Below are 23,646 nucleotides of genomic sequence, written 5' to 3' on the forward strand. Positions count from 1 at the left end.
AAACCTAGTGGCTAATCTTAAAATAAAAATAATTGATTACAGGGGAATTTTGCAGTGTTGATGCAAGTCCCTCCAATATTCTTAGGTCTGAGAAGAATCTGAATTGACTTCTTGGAAACCTCCTGGTTATCTTCTCCTCTTCTTTCACATCCTATTACTGTCATCATCTTCTCATGGGCCTAACTAACTTATTCTTCCTCTGTAGCAATCTGCTTTTTGATTGACAAGTTTTCCCTACTCTTTAGGGAAGTCTCTCCTTCTTTTGTAACTTTTTCCCTTTTATTTTGCCTCTTTTCCTGACTTATGAATGTGGCCACATTCTTCAGCACATCACCCTTTCTTAAGAGTTTGCCCTCTAGGCTCTCAGTAAATTTTAAGAGCAGAGATTGGACAAATAAGTCATCTTCCTTTTGTGGTAGAAACGTTTTCTGACTTCTGTCATCTCTCCTTGGTGCGATTTTATTTCTGAGATCTATTTCTCCATGAACTTTACCTGTCAATATTTCATTCATAAATAACTTGTGTCAGGTAGCCACTCAAAAACAATGTACATCCAGCACTGTTGGCATCCCATAACTCATTTTGTCTCCTCCATTTTTCAGGTCACTTTCGTTGCTGCCTCAGGTTTTATAAACATCTTTGTCTAGCTCTCACATTTAAAAAGAAAAACAGTACTCCTGAAATCTGCTCCTCTTGGCCAGAATATTTCTCATTTTCTTCTCTCTATGTCATTGGACCTTTCACGTTCAAAGTGCAAAAACAAAGTTCTGCACCTTGGCAAATGGCAAACTGCTATTTGTGGAGTGAAGAATTGTATTTCAGCTGTACAAAGAAACCTCTGAACAGATTCTGCTCAAGGAATTTTCAGAGAAGTGAGCCTGTGAATGGAGCAAATGCACACAGAGAAAAAGGTTTGCCTAATATTTATACTAGATTGCTTACACTTTATCACCTGAAAATATAATTTTGAAATAAGTATAACAATGTCATTTTTAGCCATCCATTTCAATCTGTGACTATGCTTGTAAGACAAAAAGACAGTAAAGGAAGAATAAACATTAAACGTAGTAATTTAAAGAAGAAAAAACAATGGCAGAATAATGTTCCTGAAACTTGACAGCTTGACTCCATAAGAATACCAAAATCAATCCATACAAGTAGGTATTTTAAGAGATTTTTTTTTTTTTTGCAAATGTTGTGGAAGAAAACCAAAGATATGTGGTTATTGTCTTTAACAATGACTTGCATGATCAGATTGAATACATCCTTGGTCAGTTTTCAGATAACACAGATTGGACAGGAGTGTACATCGGCTGGACAGACTGGATCAATGGGCTGAGGCCAGTTATGTGAGGTTCAACAAGACCAAGTGCCAGGTCCTGTTCTTGGGTTACAGCAACCCCAGGCAGTGCCACAGGCTGGGTAGAGTGGTTGGAAAGCTGTACAGAAGAGAGGAGCCTGGGGGTGCTGTTTGACAGCACCTGAACTTGAGCCAACTCTTGTAGCCAGCTTTGCCCAGGGGATCAAGAAGGCCAAGGACATCCTGGCTTGTATCAAAAACAGCGTGATCAGCAGGGCTAGGGAAGAAATTTTCCACCTGTACTTAGCAATGGTGAAGCCACACCTCAAATCCTGTGTTGACTTTTGGGCCCCGTGCTGCAAGAAGAGTATTGCGGTGCTGAAGCCTGCCCAGGGAAGGACAGCAAAACTGGGAAAGGTCTGGAACACAAGTACTATGAGAAATGGCTGAGGGGGCTGGAATGATTTAGCCTGGAGGAAAGGAGGATCAAGGAAAACGTTATTGCTTTCTACAGCTGCCTACAAGGAGGTTTTAACGATGTGAAGGTTTGTGTATCCTCCCAGGAATGATGTGGGAAAATGAGAGAAAATGGTCTCAGGCTGTGCCAGGGAAGTTGTAGATTGGATATTACAAAAAAATTTCTTCTTCAAAAGGATTATTAAGCACTGGAACACTCTTGATGCAGTCACCACCCAGCAGGTAGGTAATTGAAAGATGTATGGATATGGCATATAGGGACATTTTATATGGGTGGGCTTGGCATCCAGGGTTTTCTCTTGGAATTGATAGTCTTGCAGATCTTTTCCAACATAAATTAGTTTATGATTCTGCATTTATTGTTTTACTGATCCAGCTGATTATACCATTCCTCATTAAATGATTAAAAACAAACTATTCATAATTTAGTTAGAGTAAGGATCTGAAGTACTTTTCCAGAAATAAAATTCAAGCTGCAAACCAGCTTTTGTCACAGCCTGATCAGAAAAGCAGCCTGAAGTTGTTAAAGTATAGATAAAGAAATTACTGATTCACAGTCCTTTGGACTATTGCAGTGAAAACGGAAAAACCTTAACTGCCCTCTAATGTGCATACCTGGGCCATAAAAAAAGGTCAAACATATGAAGACTAGAAACTTCTCAAGAAAAATCATTCTCATAAGTTCAAAGACTAAACCTTCAAATACATAAAATTTTACTCGGGAATCATTTCACTGACTTCTCAGCCTTAAAGAACTGAAAATGTACATGCTGTTTACATGTAATATTCCAGATATTATACATTATTGCATTCCAGAGATTATTTGGAATAAAAAAATGTTGTTCTTTTAATATAATTTGAAGCTTCAAAAAGCTTAATTATTATCAAATTTTAATGAGAACGTCAAAGAAAATCCCAGTATAAGCCATACCTCAAAGAACTGTAGTAACTGGTAAAACATTATTAGCAATCTAGTAGAAAATGGAAGAAAAGTTAAGAGTTCAAACGGTTCCATGACAAGCTGCTTGGGAAAAACTGTTCTTTAATTTTTAGTCACAGCTTTTAAAACTTTTTATTTTCAGCAGAAAGAGTACATCTCTATCATAAACAGAATAAATTGTATTTACCTTGGAATATGGTTTAATGTATGAAAACATAAATATTTATTAACACATTATTGTAAAGGCTCTAAGTTTTCTGGCATCAAGCCATGCTTAGCTGTGCATCTGCACACAGAGAGGACAATACATTACCATGTGTATGCTAAACCTTCCCCCATTTTTCCTCCTCCTTTGTTCTCTATGAAAACTAATTACATTTTGAATTACTAAGCCTCTTCTGCACTTTGCTAAGTAATAAATGGATAGTTAGTCAAAACTGAAAAACTGTGACACTGCAGGGTGAGTGTCAATTAGACCATTTTTAAATTGCCCTTCAGCTTGCTGGATTAACTTTAATTGATGTCCTAGTATTATCCCCTGTTAAATAATTTACAGTGGTTTTTGACTCCCCAAAGCATTACTTAATGCCTTGCAATTATTAAAGTAGCATGCACTATCAAAGTGGCCAGATAAATTAGTTGAAAAAAGGGTGGGATCTCTTTTGTGTGAGGAAGTGTACACTATAGACTCAGATTTTCCAGTATAATTATCAGTTTAGAGGTTATGGATGTTTGTTAAATGGACAAAAGCTATCAAGAAAGATACTTTATTCCTTCCTTTCCAATTAGAAGGAAAGCATATTTTTTCAAGCCAAATATGACTCACAAATGCAGATTTCCTTAATTATAATATACAGCTCAGTGTCACAGAGTTTGAGTTTTTTATTATTTGATTTTAGCAAGATCACTCTAATGTACTTCCAGAATAAGAGGAATAATCAGCATCCAATAAATAAAAAGATTAATATAATGTTTGTTGAATAAATCTAAATAAGGTAAAATGGTTGAATATCATATACATTTTTCTTAATACTTCTGTACTAAAAAATACCTCTGAATAAATATTAGGGCATGAATTACATGAAACATCAGATGTTCATGGCTGGAATTTAGAAATATGTTTTTAAATTATTATTCTTGGAGATACAGAGTAAACTATCAGAGCTGGGGTTCTTTTTCCAGTGGAGAAAGAAGCTAGAATTTCTAACATAAGTATCATGATACTGATTACATAGATAAGTGAATTTCAGACTTTCTCCTTTGAAGAAATGCATGAGATCTCTTCCATTTTTAAAATTCGACTCAAATTTACCCGAGGTATTTTAATAATCATGATTAAAAGAACTATATATTAATCACCTTACCATTCTTTAGTTAAATCTGAAGATAAATTATATAAGCTAAGATCGATTTTATACTACTCACTAACTGAATCAAATCCAGAGATGATCCCTCATCTCTGGATTTGATCCAGTTAGTGAGCAGTATAAAATTTATCATCCAGTAGACAAAATAAGAGCCTGATCATGTTTTCATGGACATCAATCCTTTTGCAACTACAACTTATTGATCTTAGTTGCATTAAGCCTGATTTGTACCAATATGAGAGGGGAAATGCATTGTTTATTTTGAAATGTTACTCCTCTGATTGATTTTAATTATGCAAATGAAATGTATGCTTGCGAAAGGCAGCTAATAGATTAGCCTGGAAAATTGTGGTTAGGGCACTTCTGAAAGCACAGCAGCTGGAGAGCAGGACTATAACTACACCTACAGCTCAATGAGGTGTTAGAAGGACTAGATATTTGTTATTCTACAAGAGTTGACAACAGTTTCTTAAATCAGTAGGAAGTATATGCTTTAGTGAAAATCTATTTTTCTTTATTTCAAGTATATTCATATAATCTTTTCTATCAAGCTTTTTTCTGGATGCAGCAAAAAACACACACAAGACTACATCTTGAAATTACATCACTGAACTGGAAGTCACTTGTTACTCCTCCCTTTCCATCCTGTTCTTATGCACTGGAAGTAAGACCAGTTCTTAGAAAGCCACCTGACATCAATTAGCTCATTTCTATGACACACGAAAGATTGACCTGTTTTCATCAAATTGTGCCATAGTTGTCTAAATCTCACTGCAGCTAGAAATGTTAAGATCAATTTGCTACTTATGAGCCAGGAAAAATGTATGTCACAGCATGCAGCAACATAACCTCAACATAACACAGAGACTCACAAGTTTTGACATTTTGTAACTTCTTCACTTCCTTATGTGCATTTTGTCGAAGAGTAGTTAGCGCTATCATGCTTTGTATTTTATTCTCTTGGAGCAGAAGACGTGAAGTGAGAAGGAATTTTTCAGTCTGACACAAATGAACAGGAAAAACGCAGTCAGTGTAATGTAAAAGACTAAACCAATTACAGACGTCATTTTGGTTTGAAGAGGAAAAAGGTCAGTGACTATGATTGAAATCCTCCATAACTGAAACATGGCAACCTAAGCATATCTTTAGCATAACATCTGAAAAATGTTTCAAAGTACAATCTGAGCACATAATGAATGTAAAATGCTGATCTGTTTAAGTCAAGGAGAATTCTGACAAGATTTTACCTTCAGCATTTTTCTGGAATTTGCTTCCCACTTTGGGAGCACATTAATTTCACAGTATTTTCACATGGCATTCATGCTCCAGTTTAGACAGTGTGTGTATAGACATGCATAGTTATGAATTCTGCTTCTGAGTGGGTTTTTTTGGTTTCTTTTTTTTCAGTTGATGAATGCTTTCTTTTACTAGGTGTCTTTTTCCGAGGTGTCTTAAATGACACTGCTTTAAGGGAGTTACAACTGAGTTCAAGATTCTACAAAGTTTATTAAAGGTAACTCAGAAGTAAAATGATTTTTCTATGAAAAAACAAAAATTATTCTTTTCCATATGTATAGATTGTGCTCCATTTATCTTCCCAGTGAAGTGAAAATTTTGGGCGAGATGAGGAATATTCTATTTTGAGTATGGCCTAAGTGCAGCTATTTCTTAGTAGCAATAGTGTTGCTTCATGGTTTTAGATTTGAGAACCATCTTTTTTTATATACTGAAGTCATTAGAAGTCAATCATGCAAGGGGAATCTTGATCTGGGAACTGGGAAGATACTGGTATTGTGAAACACAAATATTTACATGAAGTAATTTTTTGCCCTCTTTTCATAGACATCTGGCAAGAACCTTGACTATATTTGTCACACATAAAAAATATATTATTAAAAGAAAATTCAGTATAATATAAGCAAGATATATTTAAACAATCACATGTGACCTAATTTGCAAAGGTTAGTAAAACAGTACTCCTCAGTTAAGCAAGTGCCAGCTAAAACAACCATGCCAGGTAACTAACATTATATATACCTTGTATTGGCAATGAATAAAAATATGAGTCAATTACTGTAAGTCTGCTACTGAAAAACCTCAACTTTTTTGACACACATTTGTGCATGATTTTTTTAATTGCTTTTTTTTTTAAGAAAAAGGTACATTTTCAACAAAATTTACTAAAAGTGCATTTGTAATAGTTATGAAAAATACAATAACTTTGCAAATAAGACTGCATACAAATATTTTCTAAAAAATATATTTGATTATTGACTGTGATTTCTTTTCCTTTAGATTTGGCATATTTATATTACTGAATGGAAATTCATGCCAAAGTTAAAAAAGACAATTAAATAAAACAAAATAAATACATTTAAAAAATCTTCTATTTAACAAGTCAGGAAAGCTTGTGCTTCTTACAGCAAAATACCCTGTATTATCACATTTTCTCTTCAGATATTTTAATATTAGGAGACTGTAACTGCATAGTATTTCAGTTTTATAGACTGCCCACATGAGAAAAATATAAAAAAAGAGTTCTGAAATATAGGAATTGTTCTGTATAGTGAAATGGTAGGTGTCTGTGCTGTTTGGAATTTTTTTGTTTTTTAGATAAAGCAGGTTCTCTTTTGCTCTAATACAATTTTTTTTAAAAAAACCCTCCAAAATATATATAAAAAAAAAAAAAATACCTCCCCCTCATCCTTGTTACATACTCATTTTGCAGAAGAAATGGTTATCAGGTACACTGGGAAGCTGGTCCTGCATTTCATTAAAGTTCTCTTTTTCTGGTATATCATCTTAATTAGTGGTACAGAGAGTTCTTTTTTCTTCGTTTTAGTGCCATTTTCTTTGGAATTAAAAACATTAGTATGTTGGCAGTTGCAAGGGCAGAGAAGTTCTACATAAGCATCTCAAACCTTCTTAATAAATCGAGGTAAGTTGTTTCCCCAAGAAAAGACACAGTGGGTTTCCTCTTGTGCATTCCCTCTGATAAGACTTCACAGCAGAGCATCTCACAATCATAACCAAGAGGCATGAGGTAACATGGGCAAAAGACACATCAGTAATATGGACAAGGCAAACCCTACAGATTTATTTTGTTAAGTAATGTCTGGAAGATTAAATTGTGGCAATGGAGCAGTTTTCTCTTCATATCCCCTGCCTTCTTGTCGAGCACTGAAAAAATTTATCTACCCTAAGAGTAGGAGATATTCCCTTCATGATACAGTCTGCAGAGCAATGACTAGTTACATTACTAGTTACACGACTGGTGTGAAGCATCAAACCTCCAAGCAGTCATACCACTAAATTACTAGATGCTGGCATGCTCTTTTTTCCTGCCTGCAACACATCCTGCTGAGAGCTCTGAGCCATTGCTGTGGGGGCCCATATTGCCTGTGCTGAAATACCACAGTCGGGGTAGAGCAGGATGGAGATCCCTGCCATACTGACATAATGCCCTACCAAAATATTTTGTCCTGCAATTGGTTTATTACTATATATTCTTATGTGAAATAAGCATTAGCTTTGTAAACAAATCAGACTATAATCCCTGCCAGTAAGCACTTTGATGCCTTCAAATTTGTAGCAACCAAAAGCTCTTTTTTATAGGATATTGAGATGAAGGATGATCATTTGGTCTCTTCAAATGACAAAAAGAATTCTTTGTTGATTTCTGTCCTTCCCTGATGGTTCACCCCACATTGCACATGCAAAAAACAAGTATGTATGTGCAAATATGTCAACACCTGCATGATCAAAATCTGTTAAACAAACACATGGAGTATCTTCCCAAAAGACACCATCTTCTCCACAGCAGATAGAGGATAATAACAGAAGTTTAAGGTCTGAAGTTATAAGCAAAAGTATTTAGGCAGTTCCTGAAATACTTAGGAAGTTCCTGAATTCCACAAGACCCTTTGGAAAGGATACATGCTGAAGCAATTTTGAAGAACTGCATCTTGTGAGAAGGTGCCCACATTAGAGGTGTTCATGAAAGATTGTCTCCTGTGGGAGACAACCTATTCTGGAGCAGGCATCAGTATTGGAGAATCTTGATACAGTTGTATTCAGAGAGAAAAAGAACCAATATTTTGTTTTCATTGGTTTTTCCTTATTGTGTCGATTCACACAAGATGGATAACACAATAAAATTAGGTGGTACACCAGGAAACAAGATATTTCAAACCTCTTCTCCAAGGGAAATAAATCTCTCTCATTCTTTCAGAACTAATAAATAGTAGTATAAGAACTAATAAGTAATAAGTAATAGTAGAATGTAACAATTACTGCCATACTTGAGAGCAAATAATTTCCCCTTCCTCCCTGCCATTGCCTGCCATCTATGTCCTAGCCTCCCCTATTAAGTACAGCACTCACATTCTCTGTGCTCCAGATATTGAAGTCTACATAAGATAAGACATCTACTAATGAGTTTTACTCTAATAAATCACAAAACACAATCCCAATGAACAAGGGTCTTTTGGCAGATGCTTGGTCCTCGGTTATGCACACAGCACTGTCACTCCAAGCACGTTCCTATTACCTACAAATATATACTTTTCTCTTTCCTAGCCTGATGGAGAGAGGAAGCTTGATTGTCTCACTGGGAGAGAGGGTTAAGGGCTAGAATGATAATGTATGTTTCTGGGAATTACTTATTGAGGAGGAACTACCACGCTGAAAATTCAGCTTCCCTTTAGCTTTGAGAAAGAAGGTCTTCAGTCATCCCAGAGATATTATTAACAGAGATAATATCAGAGTTTAGGTTCTGCTGTAGTCAGACATTCATCCTGCCAGAATGGTTTAAATATCATCAAGACTGTTAAAAGAACAGAATTTTCTTTGGTAGCAATTTTGTCTTTAAATTTTCACCAAAGTAAAGAAATATACATGTTCTTCAATTTTGAGCAAAAATACATATTGTGACTTTTAACATTGTTGATGTTATCATTGAAAAAATACACCATAAGAGAATGTGACCTTACTTCTAAATATTGGTGGGTTTTTTTGCTTATACAACAAATTATTTTGAAAGCATGCTAATTAGTCCTAGTTATGAGTGTTGCCTTAATTATAGAAAGGTTAGGCATCAGTAGTATGACCAGAAAGCTTTTAAATTATAAAATAAGGCAATACCCAAGAAATTAATTGCATAATCTATATTAATTCATTTGCTATTTTAGTTACTAGGGGGTTTATTTTATAATTAAAAAGCTTTCCAGGATAATACTCCTGTGGATGATTTATATATATATATATAGTGAGAACCTACATGAGTTAATTTGCAGATAATCAAAATCACAGCCTTTTCTACAGAACAAATTAATTATAGTAGAATAATTAAAACCTCCATTAATTATGTTGCACTGGTCAAAATAAGGACCAGCTCCTGACTCATCAAAAACATATTAGCTTTGTGCATATTGGCACTTCCATTCAGATTTTACTGATTAGTAATTTAATTATCTAAAAAATTATTTATGAATAGCTATTCATAAGCATATCTTGAGCTGAAAAGAAATTCTAAGTGATAATTCTAATTTTGAGACAAATATGTGCTTCTATGTTTTCCATCTCCTGTTGCCTTCCAAGAAGTAAGAAGAGGAAAGTAAAGGTAGATACAGAAACCATAAAGCTGCTCTAAGTTGGGCAGCTGAGTTGTGTTGCCAAAACATCAGAAAAACCAAATGCTGCATGTTCAGCTCAACTACCTTTCCTCTGCCTGACTGGCATTTTCTTTAAATGACTTGCTGCCCTAAACATCAGTTCCACTATGGAACATGTGACCAGTCCACATGATCCCAGAGGCATCAAGCAGTGATGGATGAGACTGAGGCATTGTGTTCAAGATGAATTCAGATAAATTTGTTTTCTGTAAATATGGTTTATGTAAAAGGGATCCAAGTGACAGAACTATTTATCAAACTCACTTAAAGGTATGTCATTATTTAGGAATGGTATTGCCGAATTTAGTACTCCCAAAAAAGGGAAAACCAAAAGCTTTTCTGCTCCTTCCTCAAGTGGCAGATGCAAAAGGCAGAGATCGTCAGTCAAGAAAAAAATTATTCTCTGGTAACAGGAATGAGATAGGAGAAGCAGCAGTATTAGCTTAATCACAGTTTTGCTGTACTGGAAAGCATTACAAGGATATGCAGCATTTTTAATTAAGAAAATAAAACTTCTTTGCATTCAAATATAGCAAAGAGTAAACACATTTTTTAATGCCACTATAACAAAAAATGAACTTTGCTATTACCATAATAAAAACTTTTATCAGAAAATTAATACTTTAAGGCATGTAGAATATCTGAACTTAGATCTGAAAATTTAAAAATGAAATTATCAATTTTTGAAGCTAAAGAAAGAAGTCTATATTTATTTTTTTTCTTTTTTTGTTTGTCTTGGGTCAAAATCAAAGAGCAGTTTGTTTTTCGCAATTAAAATATTTTTTATTGTTTTGAAATACCTAAATTTATTTTGGATCTTTTTGAGACAATATTTTAAATAAGTCTTGCTCTTATTGAAGAAGAACAAGAAGAACAAGAAGAACAAGAAGAACAAGAAGAACAAGAGGAAGATATTTTTGTTATCCTGCTAAAATTTTTGGCTTTCAAATTTCTTTTATTTTTTCAGTAACCTAATGTCATAACCTATGTGATGTGAACAAAAAAGTACGAACAGAATTTTGGTGGGAAATTTTCCTTATGCAGAATGAATATCCAGTATATTCTAGCTCTTTAATAACTAGAACTCAGTTTTGTGGCAAAATAAAATGGGAAACAGTGGTAGAGTTTAAGCCTCTACTTTTTCTATAAAAATTTTGTAATACATAGCAATAACTAAGAAAAAAACTCATCCCAAATTTGATTAGAAACACTGCAATCCTAATTGATGCTTTTCTCTAAAAATTTTGTTTCCTACAGGCCTGATCAGAGGTGCTGCTCGACCAAGGTGAAAGATGTTCCATGTACTGAAGGCAGTCTCTTTTGTACATAGGGAAAACAAGAAAGGTTGCATTGGGGCTGTGATGTCATAACCCAGTGCTGGAACCCCTTTCCCAGCCAAGACACCTCTCATTAGGGTGATACATTATCCTCTCACAATCTTGAACTCAGATTCCAGGGAGGATATTGTTGGAAGGACATAAAATAGGAAGCAGTGGAGAGAATCACATATACCAAAAAATCAAACATGAAGCAATATGAAGGCATTAGAGGGGTAATTAAATTGGTACTGGAAGAGAAAATGAATGAACCACTGAGGAGATGTGGGCAAAATCAGCCCATTTCACAGTTCTCTCTGTTGTTTTCTGCTCCTCTCAAGAGACGTATATCTGCATTTTCTGTTCAAAATTTTAAGTATCCTAATGACAGTGTGTTGTGCTACTGGCAAGAGTTTAGAGGCTTCAGAAAACCACATTTTATGAGATTATTGTTTATCTATGTTTAACAAAACATTAGGAAGGGAAAAAAGTGGGAAACTGAAGACCAGTATCTGCCAGTGAACACAAACACTATATCAGGGCCCAGAAGGTTGTCAGTGGCCTTTATATAACTTTTATAAATGTGAGCCTTAAACTTCACAAATTAAATTAATTTCAAGTGCTCTAAAAATATTTTTAGAGCAAACCAAGAATGTGAAAAATCCAGAGCTGGAACAAAATGCCTGAATGGAAGAGGTCCCTGCTGGTGAGCAGACATTGGGTCCTCTCCAGCCTGTCATATCAGGACACCAGGACCAGACACAAGTCCTCTTGTACAGTTGGATTTAGCCAAATAGGCTTTGGCAAGCAGAGGTACCCTTTGCCAGAATGCTAGAAAATACACAAGGTAACATTTTCACCATTTACCTTATGATCCACAGTTTTGTTCAAGAGTAGCAAAGACCGAAATACTAGTTTGAGAATTCATTCTACCACAAGTATGAAAAGCAGACTTTAAATTTCCAGTATCTCTGCCAGCTGCTACCAAATGGAATTCAAGATGCAAAATGCATTATAGAAATCAGATAAAGTTAAAAGGAGGAAAAAAAGAGGCTTTCTAATTGAAAAGGAAAGAAAAAGTTATTGAGTTTTAATGTGAAACATTTTATAGTCCCACTACTAGGAGAAAGTAAGTCACTTTCAATGACTTTTGTCACTTTTTAAAATAAAAGGAAGCTTGTAAAGCTGATATATTTATAAGATAAAAGATCTGGAAAGAAACACTGACCAATTGCAAACATGTGAGGAAGGACAACTGCAGTTACTGAACAAGATAAAGCTCTAAGAACTTTTAAAAATGTTCTTAACTTTCATGTGGCAAAAAATGTTAACTCCATGAACACTTTTAATGCTATGTCTTTGGTTTTTCCTTTCAGCTCTTCATCAGTTTTGCTGCTGCTCAAAACACTCAACCCCACTTTGAATAAGTGTTCAATTTGAGCTCCACATAGTATAAGCAGGATATAAAAATATTGGAATATGTCCCAAGGTGGGCAGGAAAGATAGTTAAAGGAGTAGAGGGTATGATTTTGTTCAGATTACAGAAAAGGAGGCTGAGTCATCGACTCATTGCTGTCTACAATTACCTCATGATTACCTCAAATATGGAGGTGCTTGTCACTTTCTCTAGTAGCAGGACATAAAGGAATGTTAAAGCTGAATCAGGGGATTTCAGATTGGGTATCAGGAAAAAGGTCTTTACTTGGAGTATTATCAAGCAGTAGAACTGCTCCCTGGGAGACAAGTCATGGCCTCAAGCCTGACACTCTTCAAGAAGCATTTGGACAATGATCTTAGACACATGGTTTAATATGTAGGTTGCCCTGTGTGGAGTTAGGAGGTGGACTCAATTATTATCATGGGTCCCTTCCAGCTCAGCATATTCTTTAAGTTCTTAATGAATTTTTCAATTCCAAAAAACTAAGGGACATATTTTCCTTCTCAATAGCTCTGTGAAAATCAAGCTGCAGTCATATCCTTTACTTACTCTTTCTTAAACAGTATGCCATCCAAAACTACAAAAAACTGTGTTAATGTATTTTATTGGTATTTAAAATCCTTGATTCAACTGATATTTGTCAAAACTTAATTAAAGCATAGATGCAAGTTTCTTTCCAATAAAATCTTGCACTACATAAAACAAAAATATCACAACACCCCAAGAGGCTGGCCTCTGAACAAAGTCCATGGGAACAGTGGTCAGTATACTCAGGTACATTCAGCATACAGCACTGAATAAAGTGAATTATCAAGCAAGAGCAACTTTTTTTTTCCATTTGCACAAGATAAGAGAGCTTCCTCTTGTCCATGAACAGGTAGGATAGGTAACACTTTGAATTAATAAATCCCCATTAATGGACTGCTGTAATAATTCTCAATTTTGTTCCAAAAAATGTTTTCTCTTATATATTACTCTGCATAGCTTCTCAGGAACACACTACAGTAAGTGAAAAGAAATCTACAAAGAAAACAGAATTAATTGCTTTGACAGGTTGCAAAGATAGTACATACATAGTCCCTCAAGGGTAGAGTTCATTCAAATAATGTTACATACCATTACAGAAATTTTATATATGATGTTCTTTATTCAGTAGTACAATTTTAATTCTGTACTAACCATAAATGTTTTTACATTATTGTACATTTCCACATCCCTTCCCCATATTTTTCTGCATTGTTCTATGTGCCTAATACACTTTTCCCTTTTGGAAATAGTGGTGGGATTTTAAAATTTTTTTGTTTTAATCCTGCTTCCAGAAAGTTACATATTATTACAAAGACTAGTTGAAAAATTAGAAAAAAACAATGGCATGATTATTTTCCATGAGAGGTAAGACAGTTAGTTCCAAGAGTCATCCATTTTTATATCCATCTTCAATTTTTATTTAAAAAATCTGAAATTATGAATTCATATTTTTCTTCAAAGCAGGAGCTGAGGGATACCAAACGAAATTATCATTTCCAGGCAAAGAAGGTTGAAGATTTAAAATTACATTTTGCAGTGGTCAAAGGACAGGAATGGCAATTCTACAAGCTGATTTCAAATCTACCTGTGATACTAAAATGATCAAATATTTTTAATGCTTTATCTTCATTCACACACTTGTTTCCAGTCATCCAGGAAATTATTGTCATCCAAATGTTAATTTGTACATTCATAGCAGGGCAATTAATCTGATTTTGTCTTAAAGTAAAAATGTACATGATGAGGAAGATAGAAGAAATTCACACATTAATTACAATGACTTTTAGATTTTTCATACTCTGAAAAATTATTTTTTTTAAATATAGTTTTCTAAACTATTTAAATGGTGGATAAGGTAATATATATTCTATAAAATATCGGGACAGTCAAGGTGTTTATATAGGAGATTAAAGATCAGTATTTCTGTGTGTCCTTCTGACTAACTGTCGATGTTTTATTTTTGGCAATTAAAGAAGCTTTATTTTGACACCATTCCTAGCATTGCCAAGTTAGCTATTTATGCATAATGAATATTTGAAATATGTTCGGATGAGCCAAAAAGATAGAAGTAGCAATTTTACTTGTTTATATTTCACATTTTTTTTTTACAAAATGCAAAGAAAATACAAACAATGCTTCTTCACCCTCCAGTTCTTCTCATTAGTCTTGTTTATCACTGTCCTTTAAGGAGGACTGTCTTTGCTAAGAAACTGTCTGAATAAAAGGTTTCTTCAAATATAAATCCTGGTGCTGAACTCAGTTAATATAGCTATTCACACAATTTTCTTTAAAGCCTTTCTAATTCAGCAGTATATAGCTCATTTCCTCCATACCCGGAGCTGTAAATTACCTTAAGAAATTTCTTACTGAAAACGACGGTAACTGCTAATATGAAATCAGTTGAAAGTCTTCTCTTAGAAAGGTCTGCTTCTTCCTTGAATATAAGTCAAATTCCAGCTGTGATTGCCTCATCCACCTACCTAAAGAATAAAGTTGCCATAGGTGACAGCCAAGTTCTTCCTGCTTATCTGTGGGACTAGAGTCTTACTCTATAACATGCTTATTTTCCCACCCTGACAAGTTGTTGAGTCACTGGGCAGAATGCGAAGCGAATGTGGAGATCAGGCATCAATCACCTTCCATCACATTCCCTAGCCCAAATGTCAGTGATTGGACAAACTTGCTTTGACAGACATCCCGTCTGGACAAACAGCTTGTCAGTTTTCTAATAGGATTCAGCTGCTCTCTCACCACAAGCATCACAACCTGAGTCACTTCAAATATTCCCCAGGGAAAATGGGTGAAACTGAATGAACAGAGAGGACATGGGAAGGATGGGGTGGTGTCATTTTGGCAATTTTAGAGTAAACTAAAACTTTCTGAACTTTACTTTTGAAAACTATTTTGCTGTAACAAAAAAAAGAGAAGAATGGCAAATTTAATATTGACATTATCTGCAGATGTTATGGTAACTTCTTCTTTTAGCAAAAGCATGGGTCAGAAGATGTCCCTGATACTGAAGTCATGCCCCTTATTTAGGGGACAAGGAACTTTGAGATGCATTTACATGAAGAAACTAAGAAAACAACCTTTCCTATAGCAATTGATGCCCACAGTCACATTTGAGGGATCAATTTAATTCAAAATATGTTTTCAGACCAAGGATCTTTGCTCATTAAAGAAGTACATATTAGAGTACAAGCAAATCATAATGCAGAACTATCATGTTTTCTTATTAAATGCAATATAAAAAGAACTACTTGTCTTGCACAGGGACACACTTTATTACTACATTGGGACTTTAATAAGAAAAAAACAAACACATATTACTGTATTGCAGCCAGAAGCTATGTTTTATATCCCTGAAAAAAATATAAATAAAAAATGTTTTACAAAACAGTGCAAATTTTTTGTAAATTAAACCTAAAAATGGCTTCATCTCAGTTTTATATTGATCATCTCATAATTATAAACATTGAACTTTTAGAAAAATCCAACAATGACAGTAAGACATTTCAAGTAAGCATAAATCAAAAAATGTTAAATATAAATTTAATCCTAGAAAATTTTATTGATTATGAATTATGCATAAATGGACAATTACCTTGCCAGATTAAATGCTTAGAAATTCAGATCAGTTCCCTAAAAAGGCTGTAAATGAATAGCTCAAGAGTTTTTTACCAGAATACAAAATTCTGTCAATAAAAACTCAGTTGCGATATAAGCATAATTACACATGCAGTATTTATGTAGTAAATTGGCATAAAATCTTATTTAAATAATTTTGCTTATTAACAGACAAATTCAACACTAATAATCATTACTTAATCCTGTACAGGTCCCTGGGTGTTGACACAGAATTGTGCGTGTGAAGTTCACATTGCAGGAACAGAGTCCAAGTATAATTTTAAGAACACCTCAGAAACCTGATGCTACACGGTGTTTCCACTCTACTGCCATTTGGCCTTTGTGGTTCTATTCCTTCCACTACACAAGGTAACTTTGCTGCCCTTTGGCCACTCTGTGGCTTAGACCTTATGACTGCAGGTATTTTCCAGTCACATCAACACCTCCGTTTTCAACGAGACTATCTCGAATCATTGAAAAGCTGCATATATTAACTCCAATTTTTCCCACTTCCCCACTGCTACTATACTATTTCTCTTTTAAAGGGGGACCAACTATAGCAGGAAATTAAACAAAGTTCTTGGTAAAAAAATAGCCAAGATCATGAAAAACATATACTGATATTTTTCAAACTACTCTTGTAAATGACAGTGTTTCCTTTAAAACATCAAAAAAAAACCCTCTAATCTCCAGCATCTTTGTTTAAAGAACAAAATACAAATCAAAGTGGGAAAAAATGCACCCTAATACATAAGGGAGAAAAATACAGGTAGATAATGGAATGATTTCAGAACATGCACATAATCCAGAATAAATTTGAGCTGCTATGATTCATTGACAGAAACACTTATTTTTCTGGAAACAATCTTAATAATTTTACCATTGATTTTTCACAAGAAAAATATTCAGAAGACAGAAGGCACATCGTAAGAGAGCCCTGTAAAAGAGATGTATTTCCTCATGTATCACTACCATTTTGTGAGTTCCATTTTGTAGCAATGACAAAAATACTCACTTTTGTGTGAACTCAGATGATTGTTTATGGGAAGGCCAGAGAATGTGAATGTGAGGATCTGATCATGTGAGGACATAATCATGTAAAAACATGATAATTTACCGGGAGCTTTTACCATGACAAGCTCCCAAAATTCCATGTTGTCATGTTATAAAACAACTTTTCAAGGAAATTGTCCTGGCTTCCTATCAGCAGATCTTAATACACAAAGTTCACTTCAACCAAAATGGAAGTCTCCAAGGACTAAATGGTGACTCTTGTTAAGAATATTTTGAGTCTAGTTTTCAATTATTGTTTCATAGGCTGATTATTAGAAATTTGACCTAATCAGTAGAGGATCCAAGTGATTAAAAGTCCAGTTAACCTGAAATTCTCCTTAATTGAAAGCTATGGTATTTTGTAAAAGTTCTGTACAACTGTAACCTACGCTAACTGTTGCTGTAGATAAAAATAAGCTTTGCTCACTGTTAAAATATTTATTTAATAATAAAGATGTAATTTATTTAATAATAAAGCTCAGAACCATGTGGCCAGTCCTCCTTCTACCATGGAGACCTAAAACATGTATGTATCCTTTCTGTAAAATATATATATGTGTATATAATATAAATAGCATATATAATTAAGCATTATGTACAGGATGTAGATATATAGACGCATATTAATATTTATGTAAATATATATAGAGATATGTTTTCTATACACATATGCGTACATATGTTAAAATGTTCTGCATTTGTTATGCCACCACAAGGTTCAGTTCTTTTCTTGTGCAACATATCATAGTATGCAGATTATAAACAAAATTCCCTTAATATTTTTAATTTTCTTGTAGTTGTGTAAGCCAAATCTATGACAAGCATTCAGTCCAAGGCTTGACCCTACACATCAATGAAAATAAAATTTCTAGGTATAAGCAAATATCATTCTAGTGTCTAGGAAATGGCCAAGAAAACTCTGGTGCCAATGTATTTAATTTTTAATTTAGATAAATGTTATGTGTCTACCAAGAACAGACTTAAGTTGCAGGCAGGCACTTAAGAAAGGTAGATGGAAGAATGGACTAAAACTGAGAGAAGGAGAGGAAAGGGAAGACAGATATGCGGGCAGTGAAGTTTGTGGCTATAGGCTGATAATAGGAAAGTCTGAGAAGCTTTGGAATAGGTGGAGCCTTCTAACACCATTGCATTCCTAAGGAATGCAGGAGGCCTTTCATTAAAAGAAAAGCAAATACAGTAACATGTCATTGCTCCTAGCACTGACTGTTAACAGTGGGAGATCTGTTTCACAGAACTGATTTTCAGGGGATCTTCATTTTGATGAGATCTTTTTCATTCCTTCCCTGCAGGACAGAATTATAAGATGCAAAATCTTGCATCTCAGCAGGTTTGCTCTGTCTCTAATAAGATAGAAGGGAAAACCCTGTCAAGACTAATACCTAAAATGAAAATGATACAGTACTCTGCATGACAGCTTGCCTTTAAGATGTAAGTCGTTTTATTTTCTCTTTTCTCCCCATCAAATTAATTGTCAACCTTACTTAATAGTATGGTAAAAAATGAAAAAAAAAAAAAAGTCGAGTTTAAGGAGCCTTTAAACTTCTAGACAGTTTTAGTTGTTAATTAGTAAATGTCCTTTACTGTCCTTTCTCTTTTGCTGTTCTATACATGACCTGACCACACAATCCCAGTAGCAGTTTGAGTTAAATCTCAGCCAGAAGTCATGTAGAAAAATTTCTTTACATAAGATTTGCAAATTGTTTCAAATCTGTGCAATACACATATTTTGTGCTTAAATTTGGAAAACCAAAGTAAGACTCTAATGGCTTCATGGAGCAAAAATGCATAAACACAAGCTTCTAACAGTATTAATTCCATTGTAAAAAAGAATAAATTGTATGCTTTATATGGTGTGTATATATATACGCACATATGTACTATATATATATATATGCAGTATATATGGTTTCTCTACCATTCATAGAAATTATTATTTTAAACAGAAATTAATCTAAGCATTTAAAAGTAGCATTTTTCTAGATATTTTAACTGCTAAAATTTAAGAACTACAGACCTCATCTAAAGAAAATGCTAGGGTGTTTGCAGGTTTATTTTGATTGTGTTTAGTATTCTGTAAATATAGATTTGGAATAATGTGCAGAACTGTCATTAAATGCTTTCAACACAACTTCTATCAAATATATTTACTGATTTGATTAGCTGCTCTTATACTCAGTGTTTGTCTAAAATTAAAGAGGAAAAATCAAATTAAAGCCTCAAGTAAAGGATGCAGTTAAATAACAGCTCCACAGTTAGAAACACTGTAAATCCATATCTGAACAATGAGAGAAATCAATTTTATTTCAATACTGTTTTACTTTATTAAACACTGTAATATGCAATGTAGGAATATTAGAGAAAAAAATCTACATTAGTAAGCAAGAAAAGCTAGGTGAAAGGCATGGGTCTGTCCCAGTCAGAACACATGTGAGTGGCTAAAGAAAATCTGGAATCAGGTAAGACTCATAGATGGTGGTAGCAGGTTAAGGTAATTGGTTGTACAGACAGAAAGAAAGGTGTAATGTTTAATAAATGATAGCAAATATATTCTACAAAACGTAAGTCTAGAAAATTATTTGGCAAACTATTGCATATATCTGTTCATATATTGTCTTAGAAATAAGACAATAAGAGGAACTAAACACAAAATAAAACATGAAATCTTTGGATTGTATGTACTGTTGAGTATTATGAATATTTGAAAATTGAAGAAAATAGAACTTTATGAAACAAAAATTTATCTAACCTTTCATATAATTTTCAAATCCTTTGATAGGCTTTAGAAATGTCACAGGAAACTTGGCATTTCCTGTTTATTATTTAATGATTTCTCCTGGCTTAAAAAACACAGCTTAATGAAGCTCTAACATTTTATAGGCTCTAAGATCATTATTTGTGTGAATTTATTGCATTTATAAATTTTATGAAAAGAAAGAAAGTCTCCTCAAACTGAAGTGCTCTAACAGAGTGAATAGTTATTCTTGAACAAAGGCGCAGTAAAAGGCTTTAAAAGATAAAAAGAGCTGAATCTGTCAAAAATATTGTGGGGAGATAAAGAAAAAGACCCTGTAAATTTATGTCAACAGGAAAACCTCTCCAGGGGACTGTTAAGTATTGCTGTGGTCAAGGGAAGGTGCTTCACATGACAGCCATGCAATTTGCTACTGGTTTGCAAACACTTGTTCTGGCTGGGAATTTTCTTTTTCAGTAACAAAATAGACATGAGGTATAAACAAACATCTCAGTTTTGTTGCTTATAATTTTTTTGGCAGTATATTATAATGTCCATAATAATGGGATATAATGACTTGTATTGTCTCAGGTAACATACTGAGGAATAGATAAATCCTTTTCTACTTCCGGGTAGTAGAAGTAAATCAAGTAAGCATATATAAATCATTTCAGATCAAAGCCTAAAGAATTTTGGTGCTGTTCCAAATTCCTGAATATGGTGGATTTCTTGGATTTCACACAGAAGAGTAAATAATTTCTCACAATTCTCTTGGACATACTGAAATAATGTAGGAATTTTGTCTCTGCAAGTCTGCCCCTAATTTATTATATGTAATTTCATTCTTTAATTGCTGAGAACCAGGAAAAGTACATCTCTCATTCCACAGTAGAACACGAAGAAGTTAGATAAGACTGTGTGTAAAGAAAGGAATGCATCTGAATCTTGCTCGTAGCATCTCTTTTTTTTCATTCCAGTTGATATCGTAATAGGTTTTGCTCTTACTTTAGGCAAGCACAGTCTTTAGTGAGAGACCTCCATTATTACTGTTGTTAATCCAAAAAGAGTTTCATGTATTGGCTACAAAATTTCTCTTAAAAACATCTGCTAGGAAAATGTAGCCATGATAAGAAATACTTATTATCCAATCATATTTTCAGCCTGTCCTTATGTAGATTTACTTGTGAGGGCAGAGAAAATGTTAAGTAGGAAGAAAAGCTATCTCTTAGGTAAAATTCCCAGAGAAGCTTAGTCAATGTCAACTCTGACAGATGAAAAATCTATCCCTTTTAAGTGAATTTAGTGCAGAAACTTGTGCAATTTTTTTATTATTTATCCCCTGATTCTTCCCAAATGTATGCCTGAATCCTGTGAACATGGGTGACCTAGGATTGAGTAAACAATCTTTTACACTTACCATCAAATTGAAACAAAATTAAATGTCAGTTAGCCTACTCATATGGGGAAGCAAAGTGCAGGTAAGTATAAAAAAAATATGAATATTCAAAATGTATTAAGCACTCACTTTCAGTCCTCACCCCTCTAAAAGGTGTGCACAAGCTGTCAAACAGCTTGTAATTATTTGGTAATTATTTGGCAATGCTTCAGTAGCACATGTACCATAACAATATTTACTTGTGCTATTTTAAAAACATTTGTTTGTTTGATTTAAGAATAACTATATGCCATTTACTCTTAACTTATAAACTCCTGTGTTCTGTACATAAAAAAGACAGACATCAGTCTTCTGGTCCAGAATATAAAAGCCAGTGAGCCTTCATCAGTGAACAGAGCAATTTCACAGAATCGTGGAATGACAGAATGGTTCAAGCCAAGGTGCGTGCAAATTCAAGGCCAATGTAATTCCATCTGATACAGGGCAGAGTCCTCCCTGCTCAGTGCCCCTCTCAGAAGGAGCAGACACTAATACAGAATTCTAAATGTCCAATTTGTTTTATGAGAAGACCTGAAACAGGACAAGTTTAAGTTCAATAGCCAGTGAATGCAATATTTTTTTCCTATGATGATATTTTTTAAAATTACATCTTTGAAGCCCAGACACATGGGAAAGCCATTAAGGTAAAACCTATTGTAAGCTCCTAAAATGGAAAAATATCAACCAAGGGAAACAGAGAAAATTGATGCTTCTTCTCCCAATAGTAATTAACTTGATTTCACTGAAAGGGAAAATAATTAAAAAAAAAATAATAAGACCATGTCATCTTGCTATTCTTGTAAAAGAAAATGAAATAACAATATTAGTTTTTACTTTAATTTTCAGATGAAAATTATTTCTATATTGATTTTTTTACTTTTCACTTGAATAATCTCTCAGAGATTTTTTTTATTATTTTTATACCATATTTTTTATTGCTCTACTAGGAATCATACCAAGATTTATACTTTGTTTAATATTGACCTAAAAATAGTGCAGTATTTTAATATCTAGGAAAGCAAAATGGGTAACATAAATATTTTTCTTGATATTAAATGTGCAACAGTTCCCTTTCAAAAATGCATCAATCACTCTCACTCAAAACCAGTTTAAGCAGTTGGACATCAAAACACTTAAGGTCCATTTATTGCTTATTACTTTAGCTATGTTTGACTGAACAGTCACATTAGAATTACTATGGGAAAGATATGGTCTTTTCCTCTTTCTTGCACTGGTGCACATCTGATTGCTGTTAGAAAAAACAGACACAGCAGAAAATTACTCACTTTTTCATTTTGTTTTTCTTTTGCTATTTAGCCTCCTGAGATGGTTCACAGTAGGATCAAATAAGAAGCAGCTGAGTTGCTCATAAAAAACAGCCACATTTATGGGAATATTAAGCAGAAACCAAGGAGCAAACAGTATTTTATATTTTTATTATGGTAACAGAAACATTCCTGCAATGCTAAAGCTCACTGTGATTTTTATCAAATCTCCTTCACACGGAGAATCATGTTTGACCAGGAACATGATGACTAAACTCACATGAAAAGTTAAGTTTGGAAGTTGAGTTCTTCCACAATAAAACTGGAATATCTGGTTCTAGAACTTTGCACTATTACTGCCACATCTTTTACACTATTACAGCACCACAGCTACAGAAGAAGTGTTTTACCTAAATCAGAGCAATACAAATACAAAACTAACTGGTTACAGTCTTACATTCATACATCATCATGAAATGCAAACTTGTCAGACCATTATATTCAAAAACTTGAAAAAGTACTATTCAGTCAAAAAAAAGCTTAATATAGGGATGGGGTGTGTCATCAAAGCCCAATGTCAGCTGTCTTTACAGCCTCCTTCCATTCACTTCATGCAATCACAGTTCCCAGAAATGTGAATCTGCTTGTTACTGATACTCTTCCCAACCTATATGGGAACTACTAGTTTTGAGACTAAGCAGGAGCAATTTTAATAAGCATATGCTCCTTGTGTAGCACTAAGCATAGCAATCCCAAAAATAATCTTTTCAGGGCATTGCCTACTTTTTGAAAATATAGCTCCATCATCATCCCTCTAAAAAATTTGAAAAAAAAAGAATCTGAACAAGTCTAAAAAATATGAGAATATTAATAACTTTTTCCTGATAAAATGCAAGAATCTGTTTTCAATTATGACAAAAATCATGGCATGCTGATAAATGTATCCTTTTTTTAAACCAATATCTTGTTTAAAAAAG

General features: G+C 33.9%; 1 long non-coding RNA gene across 3 annotated transcripts; it reads left to right on the forward strand.

The window, feature by feature from the left end:
- Positions 1 to 1,688: 1,688 nt before the first annotated feature.
- Positions 1,689 to 23,012, forward strand: LOC110470883 (uncharacterized). 3 transcript variants are annotated; one of them, XR_002465492.2, is made up of 8 exons: positions 1,689 to 1,999; positions 5,516 to 5,597; positions 6,927 to 7,022; positions 11,014 to 11,041; positions 16,376 to 16,533; positions 18,528 to 18,666; positions 21,702 to 21,805; positions 22,722 to 23,012. It is a non-coding gene; the product is annotated as an uncharacterized LOC110470883 (long non-coding RNA). The 3 variants fall into 3 exon arrangements; XR_002465489.2 differs by having other exon boundaries at positions 21,702 to 23,012; XR_002465490.2 differs by lacking the exon at positions 11,014 to 11,041 and having other exon boundaries at positions 21,702 to 23,012.
- Positions 23,013 to 23,646: the final 634 nt, after the last annotated feature.

Source organism: Lonchura striata, chromosome 1, assembly GCF_046129695.1.
Source record: "Lonchura striata isolate bLonStr1 chromosome 1, bLonStr1.mat, whole genome shotgun sequence".
NCBI lineage: Eukaryota > Metazoa > Chordata > Aves > Passeriformes > Estrildidae > Lonchura > Lonchura striata.